At 39.2% G+C, this 24,030-nt stretch overlaps 1 long non-coding RNA gene across 1 annotated transcript; it reads right to left on the reverse strand.

Annotated features, from left to right (window-relative positions):
• Window positions 1–1,768: 1,768 nt before the first annotated feature.
• LOC121172980 (uncharacterized) lies at window positions 1,769–20,457 on the reverse strand. Its single transcript, XR_005886882.1, has 3 exons — window positions 20,446–20,457; window positions 17,215–17,217; window positions 1,769–1,924 (listed from the first exon to the last, which is right to left on the reverse strand). It is a non-coding gene; the product is annotated as an uncharacterized lncRNA (long non-coding RNA).
• Window positions 20,458–24,030: the final 3,573 nt, after the last annotated feature.

Here is a 24,030-nt window from a genome sequence, read left to right on the forward strand (position 1 = left end):
GAAGAAGAAGAGAAAAGCAACGTGAGAGTGAGGGAAAGCTTCTGAATTTTGCTGAGTGAGGAGAGAGAACGTGGCTTTTATGAGAAAATGATTTCCTTTTTCCTATTATTTTATTTTTTTAAAAACACTTGCCACTTGTCCCATTTTGAGTGGAACAGAAGGGCCCACTTTTGCTCTTGATGTGACTCATACTCAACCACAAGAAGAGAGAAAAATCTGAATTTTTGAAATGCTAAAATCCTGCCTTGGTTTGCGTTTCGTTTCTCTGGTTCTAGCCCCTCGCGTTTCTCTGCACCCGTCGGGACCCGTTTTCGATAGTAAGCAATATATATATATCAAAACGCTCAGAATGAAACCCTGAGCATGGTTCAGAGGTTGGTTTTGTTAAATTTTAAGTTGCACGCAAAATGATAATTTTTAGACTAATTAATTGAGAATTTATCTATAACTGTCCAGTTATGGATTTCTCTTCGTTAATTAGCCGAACCCACGTATCTTTCCCCCAATATACCTACTCCTACTAGGAGTATATATATATATATATATATATATATATATATATATATATATATATATACTGAATAATACTTATATATATAATTATTCTAAATGCATCGTTTACAAAATTCCGGGTAGAAATTTCCAGGATGTCACACAACACATAGCTGGAAGTCAGAGGGCCCATGCTACCTGCCTATCCCCTCGCTCTGAGGGACCGTAGATCGGAAAACACGTTATAAAACCACCCCATTCATCTAAAAGAGAGGGGAAGGGGCCTATGTATTTGCATGACTCCTGTGGATTTTACCCTATATACACCCGGAGCCAATCTCCTATCGGTCCTGCCACCATGCTGCAGAACGGGAGCTCGTGTGGAACCTTTTATTTTTGGTGTAACAGCGGTGGAACGTAAAAAAAGATTACGGTCGCGTAACATAAGGGCCGGAGGTACGGTAAACTCGGCCAAAATATGACACCCGAAGGGAGGGCCCGGCGCGCGCAATCACATCCTCGTCCGAGTTTACCCCTTGCACTTCGGACAGCCGTCCGTAGCATCATAAGAAGGACCTCCCTTTCGGGGTAAAAAAAAAGGTATGGTACTACGGAGGCTGGTCTTTCTCAACGTGGTGTATAGCACGAAAAAACTTTTGATACAAGATAGGGCCGTTCACATGAAAGAAGATAATAAATCCTTTCTTCTCTTCTTTCTCTTTCTCGAGAGGGAAAGAGAAAGAGGGTCTTATGGAGGGAGGGGGAACATTCGAGCGTTTTTTTTAATCCTCCACTACATCCAGGATCACAAGTGGAACGCTAAGCAGGGGGGAGGGTAAAGCCTTGGGCTGGGCCTACCTATCTCGATAGGACCTCATAAAGGAACAGGAGCTGTTGAGAGGTTCCATATTGTCGAGCTGAAGGGCAGCACTTTTGTACGTGATCATAGTATGTCACATCGTCTCGTCCCTGCAGCATTGAAAAGTACCTATGCACTATTTCTGGTTCGCTTCTAAGGAAGATAGAGTTGGGGTGGGGGTCTATGATGTGATACTCAAAAGTATGACCCGAGGAGATACATGCTAACTATGGGTAGAAAGAAGGAACCTTTATGTAAAAAATGTAGGGGGTGACAGATCAGATCTCTTATACTACCATCGATCGACAGAGTGGAACAACCAGAAAAAAAAAGTGAAGTTAGAAAGCCGTATGATAGGCGGTAACTATCTTGTGCGGTTCGGGGGATAATCAGCGTACTCCAATCAGTGGGGGGGAATCTTTGGCTCTATCGAACATACAGGGAATTGGAGGTAGCATTCCATCGATGTTAAGTCATGGACTGGTTCCTTCAGCCCTTTTTCTATGTGTTGGTGTTCTATATGACCGACATAAGACTCGACTTGTTAGATATTACGGAGGATTAGTGAGCACCCTTATCGTTCTCGCTCAGTCTTTGCAATGGCTGGGGAGGCAGTCGTAGAAGCGAAGCCTATCGCCACGCCGACCATCAAATACGAGATTGGGCCCCTTCTCAAAGATTTGATGGAATGGCCCACCCAAGAGCGCTTATGTAATATGGGAACTCATGGCTGGAAACAATCCTTATGGTTTTGATAACCGGTAAGAATAATCAGAATCAAAGTCCAGGTTGGTTGGTGAGCCTAGTGATAGGAGACTATCTAGCTTGGTTCGGAGAGCACTTGTTGGGTTAAAGATTTTTTTGTTGCTAAATGTTACGGCCTAAATGTTGAACTATTGACCCTACTTGTTCGGATGGGTGTTCACCCGAAAGTGTTCCCGGACCGCATGCATACATACGTAAGTAACTTAGTGCAACGTGGGAAATTTAATTGAGAGGAATCAGCAAAGAAAAGAAAAACGGGTCAACATCTTAATGTGTATTTTAGAGAGATTGTCCTCGGCTCGGGCTGAGGAGTGTCCACATGAGTTCGTTGAGGTGTCTACACATGTTCGAAGAAGCTCTTTTATATTCTGTCGAGAGTTCGGATTGCTCCACCTAAGTAGAACGAAAAGAAGGAATTGGAAATTCAAGAACAAAGGGCGAGCCAGAAGCTTCGCTTCCGGTAAGGGGATATAATATATATGAGGCTTTCGTTTGATACAAAAGATTCATCGGGGTGGGTTACTAATCTGATAGATAGATGAATCAATGAATTGAACCGCTGGATTGATCTTATAAATGAGATTGGTTAGCTTCTCATTCCCAATCTCGCTTCATTGACCGGGCATCGAAATCTTCAAACCATCGCCTTACAGCCCAAGCAAAAAACCGATTCCGGGGAGGAATAAAAGATTGGCCATTGGATCCGACTTCGATTGGAGAAAGCCTCTGGAATTGGAACAAATGTGGCTCGCCCGGTTGCTTACTGATCCCTCGCTCGGGTAGAGGGAGAAGCCCTGATCTCACTTCGTCGATACAACGTCTTGAACGACAGCGATGAAGAGGGAGATGCTTGACTCAACTGGAAATGACGGGTCGACAACTCCGAATCACAAGCTATTTACTATTGTATTGTATTACACGGTAACGGTAAGTTAAATGGTGTACCTTGTTATAAGTTATAGAAAGTACATAAATTTGTGTAGGAACACTAAAAATTAAATATACTATGTTATTGTCTGATTAGGCTAGGTCTTTTTCCTTTTAGGAGTGAGGAAGGCATATATAAGCCATAGATCACTAAAGGAACCTTTCCCTTATATATGATAGCACTAGACGCGCCCCCGCCTTCCTTGTTTAAGTAGTTCAAGAGTTAAGGGCGTAGCAAAGTTTGTGGGGGAGGTTTTCCTTGATCTCTATGACCTCTCTGAAGGGGCCACACGATATGAATGGCTGCTTAAGGAAGAGGCCCAAAGCAAGCAAAGGAAGGCTTCTTTCTTCCCAAGACACTGACTATCGTGACCCAAACTTTTAAATTGATGTGGCTGAGATTTGCCTGAAACAACCTATGGTCTGCAATCCTCTTTAGGCCAAGGGATGTTGAGGCTCCGGTATCATAGACCATAAAAGAGAAGTAGTATAAAATATTAGGCATTATACTCTGACTCATATATTCAGGGAATTTTTTCCTTATACTCGGATCTTTCCGGAGAATGTTTATAATGGTCTGCTCATGAAACTTTGGGTACCTTGACTATCGATAAATGATGTTCCCCAGGAGCAAAGCCATCTAAGCCAAGATCGTCAGTTCCTTTCACTACCAGCCGTCGCTCAACAACATCGGAATTAGGGAAGGCGGATTCCATAGTTGCCTCACAGCCTGCCTATTCAAGAACATCTTCTCGTGGGATATCTTATGATCTGACTAAGATGAGATTTCACCTCGGGCTTAAATGCCTTTTTCATTACTCAGTCCTTTAGTTCAAGCGGCATCCACTATCGAATCATTTTGCCCCGTTACTCCGCTCTGCTACTCATACGTGCCAAAGAGACTTCCTTTACCCTCACATGCATTAGGTGCCTAGCCTTCCTAGCTAATTCTACTGGGGATTTGTACAAGTCTTCTTCCTAATAAGGATTTTTGCAACCTATTATGTTATCTGAAGACCTCGTAAGTGAATACCTGCTTCCTCAAACGAAGGCGGAGGAGGGCTACGTTTTAGTAGCGAATACGGTCCAACGAGGTAGAATACTTTCCCTAGGGGAGCTCTAGACTTTTTTTAGTGATTCTCCCCTTCCCCATAGTAAGCCAGCCAATCCCCCTGTTGCCTCCACCCATAATTCATGGAACCATTCCTTCGCGTGTCGTAGCTTAGGATTCATGCTATTGCTATTGTTTAGGGGCGGATCAGAAGAAAGATAGGGGCATCGGCCTCAGCTAAAGCGGAAGAAGCTTGGATAAAAAGAGAGATGGATAAGCTAATGACTAATTAGGAGAGCGAGACCCACTTCTCATTCTTTGCAGCAGCTTATTTGAATACCGGTGTAAAGGCAGCTCCTGAAATAGGATTTGATCCCTCTCAAGGTTAAGAGCCAGGTAGCTTGACCTTATTTGTAACGAATTCTTTTCTTTACATAATCATACCTTTGGACTAAGGAGAAGGCCTGAAAAAGGAGTATAAACTCTAACTATTGGCACTGGTCTAGCCGGGGGAACTACTCACAGAGACTTTCGTACGAGCCCAGGAAAAGCCTTATTCTTAATAAACGATGGTCTCGCGCATAAATGGTTAACCACTAGTTCCAAGAGCCATCTACGAGCCTGATAAGGCGAAAGAACTACGAAGGACCAGTCTTGGTCAGACTTTAGCCATTTCGAGAAGGAGCCAACTTGAAGAGGCGATGGTGGACAAAGCGAGCGAATCAATACAGAATTTGGGTGGACTCGTTGGCTCCCCAAAGAGGTGGGCATTGGCATCGATCCAACATCGTCAAAAAGTAAGCATTATCCGGGTCGCGGCAAGACTCCCTGCCTACGAAGATTTTAAAAGAAAAGAGTATGGTATTTAGTGAGACCACAATAGTCCAGCAAGCAAGAATTGGATTTATCCAAAGGTATTATTCTAAAGTGAAAAGAGCTAACTGCAACCTTTGGACGGAGTGGGACCTGCTTCTTAGGGCAGCTAGTGCTTACGCCCCTTTAGATTAGAGATAGGGGGCCAAAGGACACAGACCGACAAGCTAGATCATCGGGGGAGGTAAGAACCACTTTCTACTCTTGTTATCGGGGAAATGAGAGCAGTGGTTCGGCAACAACCCGTGCCTACATCCAATCCCTAAGCGACCTGCGGTCCTTGAGATTTCTTTCAACCTTGTAAAAATCCTTTTACAAGCAAAGATCCACAAGGGATATACCCTCCCTTGTTCTCTTTGAAACCCTAGTGGATGTACCCTCCACTAGAACTGATCCACAAGAGATGTACCCTTTCTTGTTCTCAGTCAAACCCAAGTAGATGTACCCTCTACTTATACCACAAAGGATGTACCCTCCAATGTGTTAAGACAAAGATCTCAGGCGGTTAAACCTTTGATACTTTGTGAATGGGGATACAAAAGAATTCTCAGACGGTTAGTCCTTTGAACACTTTTGTATTAGGGAAAGGGAAGAATCAAAAGAATTCTCAAACTGTGTCGTTTTGAATTCTTTGACAAGGGAGAAGGGAGACACAAAAGAATTCAGGCGGTTAGTACTTTGTTCTTTTGGAAAAGGGAGAAGAGAGACACAAAAAGAATTCAGGCGGTTAGTCCTTGGTGAATTCTTTTTGGCAAAGGGAGAAGAGAATGAAAAGATGAATAGCACAAGTTTTCAAGGTTTGAAAAACCATAAAACTTCAGAAAGCTTTTGGTACAAAGAAGAATAAGAAGTTCAAAGAGATTCAAGGCTTGTAAAGGATTGATCAAATGAATATGAAAAGTGTAAGTAAAGAAAAGCAAATCAAAGCCTTGCTTTTATAGACTCTTCATGTCTGGCCAAGAAGACCATTTAGAAGAGTTATAACTTTTAGAAAAACTTAAAACCAATTTGAAAAAGTCAAAAACCGTTTGAAGAGTTACATCTTTTGATTTATTCAGAAACAGTCACTGGTAATCGATTACCAAATTAGTGTTGTCGATTACACAAAGCTTTTGTATGAAAGGATGTGACTCTTCACATTTGAATTTGAATTTCAACGTCAAAGGCACTGGTAATCAATTACCAAAACATTGTAATCGATTACAGCTTTTTGAAAATAATTGGAACATTGTAAATTCAATTTGAAAACTTTTTCAAAACAATTTTGCTACTAGTAATCGATTACAACAATCTGGTAATCGATTACCAGAGAGTAAAAACTCTTTGGTAGAAGGTTTTGAGAAAAATCATGTGCTACTCAATTTTTGAGAAAAAAAAACTTTTCATACTTATCTTGAATAAGCCTTCTCTTGATTGTTGAATCTTGATCTTGATTCTTGAGATCTTGAACCTTGAATCTTGATTCTTGACTCTAAACTTTCTTCTTGAGTCTTGAATTCTTCTTGATTCTTATCTTGAACTCTTGAATTGTTCTTGATTCACTTGAGTTGTTCTTTGATTGATCTTTGAGCTTTTTTTCATCACCTTTGTCATCATCTTTTGTTATCATCATTGTTATCATCAAAACACCTTTGAATCACCTTTGATTCACCATGAAGCTTTGCTTCTACAGTCAGACGTTTGCTTTTTGCTTAATCTTCTTGAGAGATGTTCTCAACACTCTCATAGTCCTTGGATAGAAGGTTGATTTCCTTCTCTGAACCATCGGATGAGTCATTATCATCCCAAGCAATATACGCCTTCTTGGATCTTCTTTCTTCACGACTTTTCTTCTCATTCTTCTCTGGCCATGACTCATTTGTGGGGCAGTGTGCCTTTATGTGAATGGCTCGATTATACTTATAGCATTTAAGTGTTGGGGGACCTTCTTGAGATCTCTTCCCATTGTCAAAGTTCTCTCCATTCTTTTATTTTTAACAAATTTATGAAACTTCTTCACAGAGAGTGAGAAGTCCTCTTCATCATCAGATTCTTCTTTTTCTTCTTCTTCTTGCATTGAGGAGGAGGCTTTGAGTGCTATGCTTCTTTTCCTTTTTTTGGTCTCTTCATTTTGGTTGAGACGTTGAAGTTCCATTTCATGTTCCTGCAGTTTGCCAAAAAAAGTGGCAAGAGACATAGAAGAAAGATCTTTACTTTCAGAAATGGCAGTTACCTTGGGCTGCCATTCCCTAATTAAGCATCTCAAAACTTTATTAATTAAATCTTCATTAGGAAAGGTTTTTCCTAAGGAGGCAAGGTGATTGACTATGTGTATGAATCTTTTTAGCATGCTTTGGATGTTCTCATTAGTGTTCATCCTAAATAATTCATATTCATGTGTAAGGGTGTTGACTCTAAATCTTTTCACATCAGTGGTGCCTTCATGTGTAAGTTGGAGAGTATCCCACATCTCCTTTGCATTTGAACAGTTTGACACTCTAAAGTATTCATCTATTCCTAAGGCAGAAGTGATGATTTTTTTGGCTTTAAGATTATATTGGATTCTTCTTTTATCCTCTCCAGTCCATTTATCTCTAGGTTTTTTTGTTGTTGTACTTGTGCTTGCATCTACTATGGTGGGTACATAAGGTCCTATTTCTATTGCTTCCCAAATGTTTAAATCTATGGCTTCAATAAAGATTTGCATTCGGGTTTTCCAATAGTGGTAACCCTCACCATTAAAGATAGGTGGCCTATGGATGAAGTTTCCTTTGGGAAACAGAGAATTTGAGGAGGCCATGAATCTTGAAGTTGTGAAACGTTTCTCAAGAAACCTGCTCTAATACCACTTGTTGGATCAAGTGGCCTCGGAATAATTAAGAATGGGGGGTTGAATTAATTATTAATGTGTCTTGACTAATTAAAAAAAATTATCCTTCTTAATATTACTAGATTCAATTAGGCTTTACTACTAAGTTATGAGGAAGTAAAGAACAAAAACAATAACTTAGACAAAAAGTAAAGCGGAAATGTAAAGTACACAACGGAAATTAAAGAGTGAAGGGAAGAAGAAGACAAACACAAGATTTATACTGGTTCGGCCACAACCCGTGCCTACATCCAGTCCCCAAGCAACCACCGGTCCTTGAGATTTCCAATAACCTTGTAAAATCCTTTACAAGCAAAGATCCATAAGGGATGTACCCTCCCTTGTTCTCTTTGAACAACCAAGTGGATGTATGCTCCACTTGAACTGATCCACAAGAGATGTACCCTCTCTTGTTCTCAGTATTACAACCTAAGTAGATGTACACTCTACTTGTACCACAAAGGATGTATGCTCCAATGTGTTAAGACAAAGAATTCTTAGGCAGTTATGTTTTGAAGGTTCATGACTTTTCAAAGTTAACTTCTGAAGTTTCGTCACTGGTAATCAATTATAAACAAGTGGTAATCGATTACAACATTTAAATTTCAAATTTGAAAAGAAAACTTCCTTTTGAAAAGAAAACTTCCTTTTGAAAAAGCTAATTCAGAAAACTTCCTTTTGTGAGAAGGGAGATTGATCTCCTAATTCAGATTGCCCCATACATATTTCAGATAATTTTCCCAGTCATGGACATAAATCCTACCTACAGTTTCTTATTGGGTCGACCCTAGATCCATTATGCTGGGGTGGTCCCATTAACCTTACACCAAAAATTGAAGTTTGTGGTAGGAGGCCAGCTCATAATAGTCTTTGGGGAAGAGGATAAATTGGTTAGTTGCCCGTCTGCTTCTCCCTATGTTGAGGCGGCAGAGGAATCTCTTGAAATAACTTTCCATGCATTAGAGGTCATGGACAATGCCTATGTGGAGTCCTTGCTAATTCAACCAAGAGTGTCTAAGTCCTCCATGATGGTGGCTCAGAATATGTTAAGGATGGGGTTGGGCTGAAATGGTGATGGGATGGTGACTTTGTTGAAAGTTGCCAAAAATCGTGGGAGGTTTGGGTTGGGTTACAAGCCCCTTAATAATAACAAGAGAAGAATTGCTCGGGAAAGGAAAGAAAAGTGCTTGGCTCGTCTTCAAGGGCGTGAACCAAAGGTAGAGAGGATCCCTATCTGCCACATTAGTAAGAGCTTCAGGAGTGCAGGATGGATGTATGCGGGTCAGGTTGCCATGTTGAAAGAAGAGGCCGATGATGATCTGCCAAACTAGGTGTAGCCATGCCCTCTGGACTTTAACTTGGGAAATTGGTAGAGCATTAAGCAATTGAGGATTTCTATTTCAGATTTGATGTAATCGAGTAGCTTTAGATCCTATTGCCATGCCTAAGGCTTTAGGAGTTACTTTGTTTTGTCGGGCGTACTTTTCTTTAAAAATCTAGTGATCATTAATATACTGCATTTTATATATGTATTCCCTTTTTCATCTTTGTCTATTTCATCTCTCTAGATATTTATTTTCGTTGTGATTAAATGATTTACTGCAGATCCGATAATGACTCCTATGTAGGTGGTGATACTCAGGATGTCGATTTTGAGCAACCAATTAATCAAATCGAAGAGGAAGAAGATGAGGTTTGGGGATTGCCTCCTGATTTGTTGAGAATAGTGGAGCGAGAAGAGAGGGAGATAAAAATACATCAAGAGGAAACAAAGGTTGTTAACTTGGACACTAGTGAAGAGAAAAAAGAGGTCAAGGTTGGCATTTGTGTGTCAGCTAACGTCCGAGAAGAGTTGGTGGCCCTGTTGCGAGACTACCAAGACATTTTTGCTTGGTCTTATTAGGATATGCCTGGTTTGAACTCAAAAATTGTGCAACATAGGTTGCTGTTGAATCCCGAATGTTCCCAGTGAAACAAAAGTTGAGGAGAATGAAGCCTAAGATGTCCCTAAAAATAAAAGAAGAGGTGAGGAAACAATTATATGTAGGCTTTTTAGCCATGTCGTGGTATCCAAAGTGGGTTGCCAACATCATGCCAGTCTCGAAAAAGGATGGAAAAGTGCTAATGTGTATGGACTATCGAGATCTAAATCGAGCCAGTCCAAAAGATAATTTTCCTTTACCACACATTGACGTTCTGGTGGATAATACAACCCATTTTGCCTTATTCTCTTTCATGGATGGGTTTTCAAGGTATAATCAGATAAAGATGGCACCAGAAAACATAGAGAAGACGACTTTCATTACTATGTGGGGAACTTTCTGTTATAAGGTGATTTCGTTTGGGCTGAAAAATGATGGGGCAACATATCAGCTGGCCATGGTTGCATTGTTCCATGACATGATGCATAAGGAGATCGAGGTCTACGTAGATGACATGATTGCAAAATTAAGAATGGAGGAGGAGCACTTAGTCAATTTGTGGAAGTTCTTCGAGCGACTACGTAAATACAAGTTGAGATTGAATCCCATGAAGTGCATGTTTGGGGTAAAATCTGGGAAGCCGCTCGGTTTTGTTGTTAGCTAGAAAGGAATAGAGGTGGATCCAGATAAGGTGATAGCAATCCTCGAGATGCCCGAGCCACGTACAGAGAAACAAGTCCTTGGGTTCTTGGAAAGGTTGAATTACATCGCTAGATTCATATCACAGTTAACTGCCACTTGTGAACCTCTTTTCAAGTTGTTGCATAAGAATCAGTTTGTAAAGTGAGCCGATGATTGTCAGGTAGCATTTGAGAGAATTAAACAGTGTTTGATAAATCCTCATGTGCTCGTACCACAAGTGCCTAGAAGACCTCTTATTCTGTACATGACAGTGTTGGATGAGTCGATGGGGTGTGTACTGGGGCAACATGATGAATTGGGGAGAAAAGAATAAGCCATTTATTACCTGAGCAAGAAATTCACAGCGTGAAAGATGAACTACTCATTACTAGAAAGGACATGTTGTGCCTTGGCATAGGCAACATATCGTTTGAGGCAGTATATGCTGAATTACACTACTTGGTTGGTGCCCAAAATGGATCCAATCAAGTACATCTTCGAAAAGCCCGCTCTTACTGGGAGAATAGCTCGATGGCAGGTTTTGTTGTCAGAGTTCGATATTGTTTATGTCACTCAAAAGGAAGTAAAAGAGAGCACTTTGGCAGATTATCTGGCTCAATAGATCATAAATGATTATCAACCTATGCATCCAGAATTCCATGACGAGGATATCATGGTCCTGTTTGAGGAAGAGGGTGAGGATGAAGACAAAGAGAAGTGGATTGTATGGTTTGATGGCGTGTCTAATGTATTGGGTCATGGAATTGGGGCAGTGTTGGTTTCGTCAAATAAACAACGTTTTCCTTTCACGGCTAGATTGTGTTTTGATTGTACAAATACTATGGCATAGTATGAAGCATGCATCTTGGGAATCTGAGCAAGAATCGACTTTAGGGTTAAGTTGCTCAAAGTGTATGGGGATTCAACGTTGGTAATTCATCAGTTGAAAGGTGAATGGGAAACCAGAGACCATAAGTTGATACTTTATCAGGCTTACATCAAGGAATTAATGAAGCTCTTTGATGATATATCATTTCATCACATTCCTAGAGAGGAAAACCAAATGAATGATGCTCTTGCCATTCTATCATCCATGTTCAAAAAAGGCCCTCACGGCAACTTGCAGTGCATAGAAATCAAATGTCACATTAAGCCTCCACACTATTGTTTGATAGAAGAAGAGGAGGATGGTAAGCCTTGGTATTTCGATATCAAGCGATACATCAAGGACAAGGAGTACATGCCTGGGGCCTCTAACAATGACTACAGAACATTACGGAGGTTGGCAGCTAGTTTCCTTCTGAATGGGGATGTCCTATTGTTCGACAAGAACACTTGTTTACTACCTCTTCCAAATTGGTATTACTTGTTTTTATATGGGAGTGGTCTTACCGGCAAGCGCACCGAGTCGCCAAGTAAAATAATTAAAACTGAATGAACCGAGTATCGAACACAAGGAACTTGTTCATTTAGCAAAGTTTCGTTAAGTAAGCACGCATTTGCAAGCAGAAATTAATGATTGTGAATTAAAGCAAAAGTATGTTCTATCCTAAGTAAAAGAAATAAATGAGAACAAGTGTGAAAACAAATATCTAAAGGCGTTGGGTCCTCCTACTGAGTAAGTTGATGCAATTAAAGATGTTCCTGTGTGCAAATCTCCCTAAAAGATGAAAACTTGGCCCCTTGCTCTACTCTAAGCTTTCTAAAATTCATACTCTGAGTAGTGAACAGTTCTCTTGGCTCTCTCCCCTGGCTCTGTGCAAATCAGGCTTAAAAAGGGCTTCTTGATCTCGACATCGTGCTTAGCGCCATTCTCGCACTTAGCGCGAGTAAGTAAATTTGAGCTTAGCACCAATCTCGCGCTAAGCCTGGAAAGCGATAGATGACTCACTTAGTGAGCTGATAACGTGCTAAGCGTGTGCTTGCGTAGCAGATGCCTTTCCAGATTCCCCTTTACTCGCTAAGCGTATTGGTGCTGGGCTTAGTCGTTGATGCGTGCTAAGCGCATTAAGCTCGCTTAACGCGATGACTCCTTTGGCACTTCATCAAAATAGCTCCATTTTTCCTGAAATTAAAGAATATTTAACATTAATTCCATGTAAAGAGGCTTTTACTAAGCAGAGATCAAAACAAAGAAATTTTATTTACTATCCTACCAAAAAGAACCATAAATTGGTAGATTTATAAAAATTTTGGAAAACTTTTCTATACAAAAGTTAGTCGTAAACGACGACTAACAAACTCCCCCAAATTTACAGTTTTGCTTGACCTCAAGCAAAGAAAGAATAGTTCACTTGTCCTCAAGTGACAAAAATACACAGTGGTTCTTCACAAATGTGTTTATTCCAAAGAATTCAATCACATGACATGAATGGCATTCAATGTTTCCATCAATAACTTCTCACAAGACATGCATTTTCTCAAAGACATGAACATGATTATTAAGAAACACAACCGAGATAAGTTAGTAGGAATGACAGATATCAAGGAAGGATCATCAACAAAAGTCTCACGGTCACTATTTCACTCAAGCACAAGTGATTAGGCTATCCATCAGTCAGCAACCAACGTAACTCTCAATCTTTGCACTTTATCTCATTCCATAAAGTCAAGAACACAGAAACTTGAATCCGAAGGACTTTTACTAGGCTTGTAATGAGGTTGGGCTGTATTCGACGGTCGGCAAGCGCACCGGATTGCACAAGTAGTATAAAATGGTAAATGAATACCGAGTATCGAACTCTCAGGGAACTTGTTTTACTTGGTAAAGATGTGGTTCAGTAAATAAGTGTCTTAGGATGAAAGTGTGGTGTGTGGTATGGACAAATATGTAAACTAAACTATTCAAAAGAAAATCAAGTGAGTAGTGGTGTGTGAAGACAGATAGACAACATGTTGGTCTTTCTACTAGATGACTGATGTTATTAAGGATGTTCTCTGCCTAACAATGTTCATGTGTTCTATGTTGTCTCTTGGACTACAAAATCCCAATGTCTCATGCATGTTTAGCCTAATCCTAATCGAGTATCGTCGTCAGATCCCTCTTGTTGGACTAAACTTAACCAGAACTACATTAAGCCATAACATTACAAAAACTAGGTTACCGTACCCCGATGTCTCATGAAAATACGATAAGCTAGCCTCGTCCTATCAAGTTCTAAGGATTAAACCATTTCCCAATGTGAGTGACCCTAACTAAGCATGCAGTTACGTGATCAAGGCAAAGGCACACTAGAATTGAGTACTGATAGCACAGTGAACACATAAAACATCATTAGATAGATATACAAATATTTACATCAAGTACCCCATAGGAAGAACCAACTGAGGGTTTAGCTCTCCATAGCAGGGAAGCTTCCTTTACAACAATGAGAAGAGAAAATGAAAGATAGAAGAAATACAGGTAGTGGGGATGTCTCCTTCGCCTCTAGAAACCTCATAATCTCTAAAAATCTCATCAAAAGCTCCACAAGATGGTTTCCTCGTCAAGCTCAGCTCTCTCTCAGTCTCTCCACAGCCAAAATGGGCATGCGATGATAAGAAAATACACCAAAGGGGCATGTGAAAGCTGTCTTTTCTTGGTCCTGAGGGTCCACTGCAATTTGATTGTAGCCCAAATATCCATCTAAGAAACAATAGAAAGATTGCCCAGGAACCGTCTGAGATTGGGTAGATAAGCCCTGCTTCTAGCAACTTCAACACGCCTTCCTTACTTCTTCTTTCATTATTGGATTCAGCCTTCTTTGAGGTTGTCTCACGGGCATGTAATTGGCTTCCATATTAATTTTGTGCATACAATATGATGGATTGATCCCTTTTAAATAAAAAATGTGCCAACAAATAACAGCTTTGCGACTTTTCAAAATCTGAACTAGTTGATCCTCTTCTTTCTTCTGCAAGGAGCTGCTAATTATTACAGGTTTAGCCTCATTGTCCTCCAAAAATACATACTTCAAATGTACTGGAAGGGTCTTCAGTTCAACTTTGGGCTTTTCCATTGGTCTATTGTTTTCAAATGCTTCAAACATCACATGACCAGCAGACTTATCTTCTGGACCATCCAGCTCTTCAATACAAGCTAGCTCTTCTCCTTCATTTTCACTGACTAGGCATTCTATCACATTGTTGGATTCTTCTTCCAAAGGAGACTGTAATACCATGGCTGAGGCTGTTAATTCCATCTCCTGCTCCAACGTGTCTTCTTCAAAACAAGCCTCACTATCATCTGGGTGTTTCATTGCTTCAAATAAGTTAAAGGAGATCTTCTGATCCTCTACACTTAGTTCCAATTTACCTTTACCCATGTCTAATACATAACTAGTAGTTGATAGACAGGGTTGTCCCAGAATGATTGGAACCTCATGATCTTCATGCCTTTCTTCTTTGACAATCAATTGATGAAGAAATGTCTTGACTTGGAGATTATTTTCTTATTGAGTGTGTATTTGTGAGCATTGCTCCCGTTGTTGCACTTTCTCCTCATCTTCTTCTTTTAAATCATGCTCATTTACAGGGCTTTCCTCTTAAGCTTCAACCTTTACAAATTCTTCTTCTCTTCTGCCCACAGCTTGAGTCACTTCTTCTACTAGCTTACCAACCTGAATTTCTATACTTTTAAATGCTCGTTGAATTGATTCAATTGTATCCTTGAATTGCATCAACAAATTGTCCAAATTGAAACCTCTTTCTGCCTCCTTTTGAAAGTAGGTTTGTAACTCCAGTTCCCTTTGATAATCTTCTAAAGAATAGCTCTTGCCAAAATGAATCTCATGATTTTGTATTGAATTTTGATTAGCTTTTGAGCTAGCATGATATGCCATGAATTCTTCAGACACACTTTCGAGATCAGGAGCTCTTTCTTCTTCATAATGATTGTAAGGATTAAACTCATGTCTCCACCTAGAATTATTCGTGGAATAGAGATAAAAATTGTCCTTGTAATGCTCTCTTCGAAAAAAATCACAATTTATTTGTGGAATAGAAATAATAATCTCCATGATGCTGAATCAGAAGATTGAACTTATTCGTCTAAAATAGAAGTTATTGTCTTGTCTTGCAACAATTTCCTTTTCCTTTCAGCTCGGTTCCTTCTTAACGTGGCTTCAATTTCCAAGTCCAGAGGAACTAAATTACTTGTAGGAGATCTATGCATACAAAACACTGACAGAAACAACGATTATCCAATTCAAGAAGAAAACAAATATAAACAAAACAGGTATTCACAAGAAATAAAAGAATAACAAATAGACACTTAAAGAACTGAACTAAACTTCCTAAATAAAAAGAAGTTCCCCGGCAACGGTGCCATAAACTTGTTCGACGGCCGGCAAGTGCACCGGATCGCGCAAATAGTATAAAACGGTAAATGAATACCGAGTATCAAACTCTAAGTGCACTCGTGCATGTTTAGCCTAATCCTAATTGAGTGTCGTCCTCAGATCCCTCTTGTTGGACTAAACTTAACCAGAACCACATTAAGCTATAACATAACAAAAACTAGGTTATCGTACCCCGATGTCTCATGAAAATATGATAAGCTAGCCCCGTCCTATCAAGTTCTAAGGATTAAACCATTTCCCAATGTGAGTGACCCTAACTAAGCATGCAATTACGTGATCAAGGCAAAGGCACACTAGAATTGGGAACTGATAGCACAGTGAACACATAAAACATCATTAGATAGATATACAAATATTTACATCAAGTACCCCATAGGAAGAACCAACTGAGGGTTTAGGTCTCCATAGCAGGGAAGCTTCCTTTACAACAATGAGAAGAAAAGATGAAAGAAAGAAGAAATACAAGTAGTAGGGATGTCTCCTCCACCTCTAGAAACCTCACAATCTCTCAAAATCTCATCCAAAGGTCTGCAAGATGGCTTGCTCGTCAAGCTCAGCTCTCTCTCAGTCTCTCCACAGCCAAAAACTCTCAAAAAACTCAACAACCCTTTAGAAATCATGATTTCAGCTTAAATAGGAAATCTTGTCGGTGGACGCGCACTTAGCAGAAGATGAGCTTGCTTAGCGCACGTAAGTGACTTCTGGCTTAGTGCCAGTCACACTCGGTCAGCCTGAAGGTGAAGACGGTGCGCTTAGCAAGTTGGCTTTCACTAAGCACCTATATACAACTCATCCTTCTTCCAGAATTTTCCATGCGCTTAACCATCAAATGGGGCGCTTAGCGGATGATGCGCTTAGCTAGAAGATGAGTGGACTAGCGAGTTCATGAAATCTGCAGTTCACCAATCTTGCCTATTTTACCTGAAATTGAAGTGGAATGATCATTAAATACACAAAACTGGGATACAAAGTACCTATTACCTTAATTATCAAAAAGTAATTACAATACTACCAAAAACAACTATACATGGGAAGAGTTGTATACAATTCACAACAGTTTCTTACACAAAAGTTAGTCGTATTTACTGACTAATAGGCTGCAAACAAATCATGGTTTTTTTCTAGGAAGCAAAACTTAAGTTCTAGGAGAGCATTCATCCATAGATTAACCTCTTTCTTTTTATTCCAGCTCTATTACTTGCCTTTCCGCACTTAACTTTTCTTTTTCTTGAATAACAACATACATTTTTATTTTTATTTACTACTTACAGTTAGTTTTTTTTTTAACACATTGTTGTGCTTAATAACTCATGTGTGCGCTATTATTTCTTACCATTGGAAGCTTTCACCCAATAAACTCCCCCAAATTTGGGGCAAATTGCTTTGAACCAAATTTTTCCTTTCATAAATGATGCTCTCCTACAACCTAAGACAAGGTAGAAGGAGATAAACTACACATGCTCAAGGTTCAATCAAACAATCATACTTTCAACTCAAACTGGGTGCAAGGGATAAATCATTCATGCACTAGGTAAGCTTTTTGGCTAAGTGGCTACTTTAAACTCATGCATTCATTCCATATTCAGAGATTCATGCAAAAACCGTTACTTACTGCTAGTCGTTCTCTCGCAATTAAAGATCACACTCTTACCGGGTTGTGGCTAACGTGTTCCTTCACAATCAACCTGACAAACCAACTAACATTTTCAGTCATGATCCTAATTCCATGTTCTTTCTCTTCTAATGACTGCATGCTCATTCAAAGCATACGATTTACGCATTTCAATTCACTCGCATCATACAATTGATCCATTCAAACCAATCATAAACACTGAATTCCAAAATCAAATATCAACCAGTGAATAATATAAGTGCACTGTTCAATCAAGCTTTTATATAAGCTACCAAAAAAAATATAACTATGAACTGAAATTTAAAAACTAAAACATAAACATAAAATGTACCGAAGACAAAATAATTAAACTGTTCAAAGTGCAAGAAAATAAAGATCCTGATCCTATCAATCATCCTATGCATGCTCATTCAGGTCCAGTGCTGGTGCAGATGATGGATCCTGAGAAAGAGGCAGGTCCGACACTGGTGTAGATGACTCAGGCTGAGGAGATATAGCTGGATCAGCCTAAAAAATAAAGGTCTCTGGCGGAGAGGGCTCGGATGGAGAGGGCTCCGATGTTGTAACATCCTCCTGAACCTGAACAATAACTGAATCAAAATCTTAAGTTAATGGCTCAGAAGGTGTAGGCTCTGCAGCCTCTGGAATGTCCTCCTACTGATCCTCATGAGACTCCTGGGCTGCGGAGGTCTCACCCCCTCGCAAAGGAGAAGGCTGGACTCCTAGCCAGGCCACCTTCTGCAGAAATTCTTCAATGCTCATAACCGGCCGCTGATGGACCACATCCTGCAAACTCGGCATGATCAGGAGCTGGCCCTGATGCAGGCTCTACAACATAGACAAGGAAAGCTGATCGAGGCCGTACCCGAATCAAATAAACATTAAAAATGCAGTATCTAGGAAATGATCCTAGGTCGTCTCCCAACGAGCAATGGTCAACCAAGCGTTCATAACAAATAGTAATAAAATAGTAACGAATTGGGGGGGTTGTTTGTTTTTGTAAATTAAACAGCAAGCAAATTTGAATTAGAAAATAACAGAATTAAAACATGTTGTTTCCCCTTGATTCATAAGTAAGTCTCTTATCCTAGGTTACAAGAATTTATCCTTAATCAGTTCAACCACTTAATCCAACCCTAAATTAAATTACTAAGCGAAAATTAACATAAGGCTGTCATTATATGATTAAGCAACACATACACCAATTAATCATGAATGAAACTGATCATTAAGCATGAAAGTAAATTAAGCGCAGAGACAATTAATCAAGCCCTAAGCATGCATGGATTAATAGCAACAAATACAAAGTAATTGGTGAAGAGGAAAAACTGATCAGAATTCAATAGTAATAACAAAACCTCAAAGAGAGTTGTGTTTGATCCTCAAGAGAAAACAACGCTAGAGACTTAGCCTTCCATTAATCAGTAGAAAACGAAATTGTAGATTGAAGCATATACGAAAATGCAGAAAACGAATTTTATTCTACGTGAACAGTGCGCATGAACAGTAAAAACTGGAATTCTAAAACCCTAGAATTATTTTCCTCTCTAAACTAAAACCCTGGTGCTATTATATAGGTCCTCAGCCCCAAAGCTTACAAATCTATTTTAAGTCCAAGCCCATAAATATAATAAAATCTGGACAAGATAAGATAAGATTGGATGAAATAAAATATGGACGAAATAAAATCTGGATAAGATAAGATTTGATAAAATAAAATTGTCTGCTCTCTTCAAGTCCAAGCCCAATTCCGGATTCAAGCCCAATTGCTTATAATTCTCCTGAAATTAAATTAAAAACACAAAATTAGTCAAGTAGGTCTAAATGATAAAACTGCATAATTAATTTGACAATTAAGGCTAATCAGTAATTAAAATGGTGACAAAAAGGGTTAAGAAATAGGAGAAAATAATGACACATAAAAAACAAGTAGATCCAAGAATACAAGATACAACATCAAGAAGATCTCTAGTGTTCTAGGAAGGGAATTCCAAATTGAAACTACAAAAGATTTGGCCAAGAAATTTAAGCAAAAATGTCTTTTTCAAGAGATTTACTCTCTGGTAATCGATTACTAGAGGATGTAATCGATTACCAGTGGCCAAAATGACTTATAACAACTATTAGAAATTTGAATTCAAACTTTACACTGTGTAATCAATTACACACTGATGGTAATCGATTACCAGCAGTTACTGAACGTTTTGATTCAAATTTTAAAGCCTGTAATCGATTACCAGAGGTGATTTTCAGAAAATTATTTCCATGGGTCACAACTTTTCAAATGGTTTTTAAATGGCCATCAAAGGTCTATTTATATGTGACTTGGAACACGAATTTGCAGAGAGTTTTTCAGAACAAAAATTCTTATCCTCTCAAAAACCAAAATCATTTTGTCCTCTTAAGAATTCCTTGGCCAATACACTTGCAATTCAATAAGGAATTATTTGAGTGCTCAAATTATTCAATCTATCTCTTTCAAGAGAGATTTCTTCTTCTCTTCTTTCTATTTCTAAAAAGGGATTAAGAGACCGAGGGTCTCTTGTTGTAAAGAAATTTGAACACAAAGGAAGGGTTGTCCTTGTGTGGTTCAGAACTTGTAAAGGGATTTTACAAGATAGTGGAACTCTCAAGCGGGTTGCTTGGGGACTGGACGTAGGCACAAGGGTGTGGCCGAACCAGTATAAATCTGAGTTTGCATTTTCTCTTCCCTTAAACTCCTTTATTGCTTATTGCTTATTATTTCTATTAATTTGCATCATTATCTAGGAGTTCTTGTTTAAAAGGAATCTTGGGTTGTTGGGTTAAATTAAAAGTAGAATTTTTTTTAATTGGGGAATAGTCTGTGATATCTTAATTCAACCCCCCCCCCCTCTTAAGATATCTGAGGCCACTTGTCCAACAATGACACATCAAAGGCTCAGAGCTCTGAGAAGAAGGATCTGGAAGAACTGGAGCTACTGGTGTTGGAGGGAGAGGAGAGGTAAAAGGAGCTAATGTAGAAGGAGCTGAGGTAGGGGGAGCTGATGTAGATAGGGCCTCAGATCTCCTAGACCCGGATTTCTAGGTTCCCTGAAAAGTGACCGAAGGGTCATGCAGGTTCCAACAATGCTTTTTAATATAAGCCAAATTAATTGTTGGGCTCGGAGATTCAAAGGTCAGAGAATCAGATGTGACTCCTCGGGTCTTGCATAAAGCAGTAATCAAAGCTGGAAAACCTAGCCTTGAGGAGTCGTGTTGTGCTATAAGAGAGATATGACCTGAGATGAGGGACCCCAAGTTCATAACCATCTTCATGATGAGACCGTAGATTAACTTAGCCCTATCCAAAGTAATATCTGAAGTATGAGATGTCGGGGCTATGTTAGAGAAAGATACAACACTCCAGGTTGAGGCCAGAGTAGTCAAATTCTTCCTCAAAATCTTCAAATGCAGCCTGTTTGCATTCAGCTCAAATCCCCTCCCAGGGATACACGGGCTACAAGCTCTTGAGGAATAGGCCTCAGATCAGCAAACTTGGAGTAGGCGGGCAAGCTCTCCCCTTCCTCCATGACCAATGGTGTCTTCAAGAAGGTGTTGAAGGCGTCAGCATCAAATTTAATTAGGTGCCCTCGCACCCTCACCTCCTTAGGCAATTTGTCTTCAGGGTCATAAAGGTTAGCATAAAATTATTTAACAATAGCAACATCAATGCTTCCCTCTGAGAAGTTAGTGAGCTCCTTATGTCAGTTCCTCCTCTCAACTTCCCTCCTGAATTAATCAAACTCTATAATATACAGCTTCACATTCCTTTCCGGAAGGATCTTCTGACCAAGGACATTGTCTGCGTAGCGGTCCCAGGCATCTTGGGATACATATCGTGATCTATCATACCTAGCCTAGGACACTGAAGCTGGTGCCTTCCTTTTACGAGAAGCCAACTGTAAAACAAAAGAATAAAATCATAAGATTAGACAGGAATTATTCAAATTGAAAAGCAGAAAATAAAACTGAAATTAAGGCTGGGGGCTTAGCGCGACAGATGCAATTAGCGTGCCTTATGAAATTTTACTCATGAGCTAAGCGCGATAGACACGCGCTTAGCGTGTGAACACAAAAAATATTTTTTCTGCAGAATGGGCTTAGCGAGCAGGCTCGCTAAGCGCAATTCGTAAATTTTTAAAACAAAGAAAGATCAGCGCTTAGCGCGGCGAGGCACGCTTAGCGCAACTACTAAACTAGACAGCACAGGCTTAGCGAGCAGGCTCGTTAAGCCCAATTATAAGAAATTTAAAAACAGAGTCATAATAGCGCTTAGCGTGACATGCAAGCTTAGCGCCCAACAAAAGCACAAAAATCCTAAGTGTCTGATATGTTGAATCAAGTGGCCTCAGAATAATTAAGAAGGGGGGTTGAATAAATTATGAACGTGTCTTGACTAATTAAAAATTTATCCTTCTTAATGTTACTAGATTCAATTAGGCTTTACTACTAAGTTATGCAAAAGTAAAGAACAAAAACAACAACTTTGACAAAAGTAAAGTGGAAATAAAAAGTGCACAACGGAAAAATAAAAAAGGGTAGGGAAGAAGAAAGCAAACATAAGATTTATACTGGTTTGGCCACAACCCGTGCCTACGTCCAGTCCCTAAGCAACCACTGGTTCTTGAGATTTCCAATAACCTTGTAAAATCCTTTACAAGCAAAGATCCACAAGGGATGTACCCTCCCTTGTTCTCTTTGAACAACCAAGTGGATGTACGCTCCACTTGAACTGATCCACAAGATATGTACCCTCTCTTGTTCTCAGTAATACAACCTAAGTAGATGTACACTCTACTTGTACCACAGAGGATGTATGCTCCAATGTGTTAAGACAAAGAATTCTTAGGCGGTTAGTCCCTTGAATCTTTGTAAGGGGAAACAAAACATATCTCAGGTGGTTAGTCCTTTGAAATCTTTTGTTCAGAGGGACGAGGAAGAATCAAAAGAATTTTCAGGCGGTTAGTCCTTTAAATCTTTTGGCAAGAGGAAGAAGGAAGAATAAAAAAAATTCTCAGGTGGTTAGTCCTTTGAATCTTTAGGCATGAGGGAGAAGGAAGAAAGGATAGCACACTTTTGTTTTCTGCAGAATTTCCACTTACAGAAAAACAAAGTTTCGAAACCGAAGTTTAGAAAGCTTTATGGCAAGAGTTTTTGCAAAGAAAGACAACGGGCAATGGTCAAAATGTTGGATCAAGTGACCTCGGAATAATTAAGAAGGAGGGTTGAATTAACTATTAATGAACCTTTACTAATTAAAAATCTATCCTTCTTAATGTTACTAGATTCAATTATGCTTTTACTATACTGTTAAGAAAGTAAAGAACAGAAATTGAACTTTAACCAAAAGTAAAAGCGATAATTAAAGTGCACAGCGGAAATTAAATAGTGTAGGGAAGAAGAAGACAAACACAAGAGTTTTATACTGGTTTGGCAACAACTCATGCCTACATCCAGTCCGCAAGCGACCTGCGGTCCTTGAGATTTCTTTTCAACCTTGTAAAAACCTTTACAAGCAAAGATCCACAAGGGATGTACCCTCCCTTGTTCTCTTTGAACAACCAAGTGGATGTACCCTCCACTTGAACTGATCCACAAGAGATGTACCCTCTCTTGTTCTCAGTTACAACAACCCAAATAGATGTACCCTCTACTTGTACCACAAAGGATGTACCCTCCAATGTGTTAAGACAAAGTTCTCAGGCGGTTAGTCCTTTGAAACTTTGTGAAGGGGAAACAAAGATATCTTAGGCGGTTAGTCCTTTGAAATATTTTGTTTAAGGGAAAGGGAAGAATCAAAAGAATTCTCAGACTGTGTCGTTTTGAATTCTTTGACAAGGGAGAAGGGAGACACAAAAGAATTCAGGTGGTTAGTCCTTCGTTCTTTTGGAAAAGGGAGAAGAGAGACACAAATAGAATTCAGGCGGTTAGTCCTTGGCGAATTCTTTTTGGCAAAGGGAGAAGAGAATGAAAAGATGAATAGCACAAGTTTTTGAACAAAGAACTTTTCTTGGAAGAGAAAGTTTTGAACAAAAACTTTTAAAAAGATGAAGAGAAGATGAATCAGAAACAATCTGTTGAAAGAGATGAAAGAAAATATTGAAAGGTTGATTGAAAGAGAGATGATTAAGATCGTTCAATGAAAATGATGGATAGATCTCAAATTCACGCCATGGTCACATATTTATAATCTTTTGATGACTCAAGTCAATGTTTGTGACTCTTGGCAATTTCTTTTAAAACTAGTCATTTAGAAAAGTTATGAGTTTTGAAAGAATCTTCAGAAACAAGTCACTTGAAAAATTTTGACTTTTGGAAATGAATTTTTCGAAAACAGTCACTGGTAATCAATTACCATAAAGGTGTAATCGATTACACATCAACAGATGTGACTCTTCATTTTGAATTTTGAAAATCTTAATGTTTTAAAACACTGGTAATCGATTACTACATTCTGGTAATTGATTACCAGAGAGTAAAACTCTTTGGTAATCATTTTGTGAAAACTTCTTGTGCTACTCAAAGTTTTGAAAAACATTTTAATACTTATCTTGATTAAGATTTCTCTTGATTCTTGAATCTTGATCTTGATTATTCTTGAATTTTGAATCTTGAATCC

Source organism: Glycine max, chromosome 10 (assembly GCF_000004515.6).
Source record: "Glycine max cultivar Williams 82 chromosome 10, Glycine_max_v4.0, whole genome shotgun sequence".
NCBI classification, from domain to species: Eukaryota; Viridiplantae; Streptophyta; class Magnoliopsida; order Fabales; family Fabaceae; genus Glycine; species Glycine max.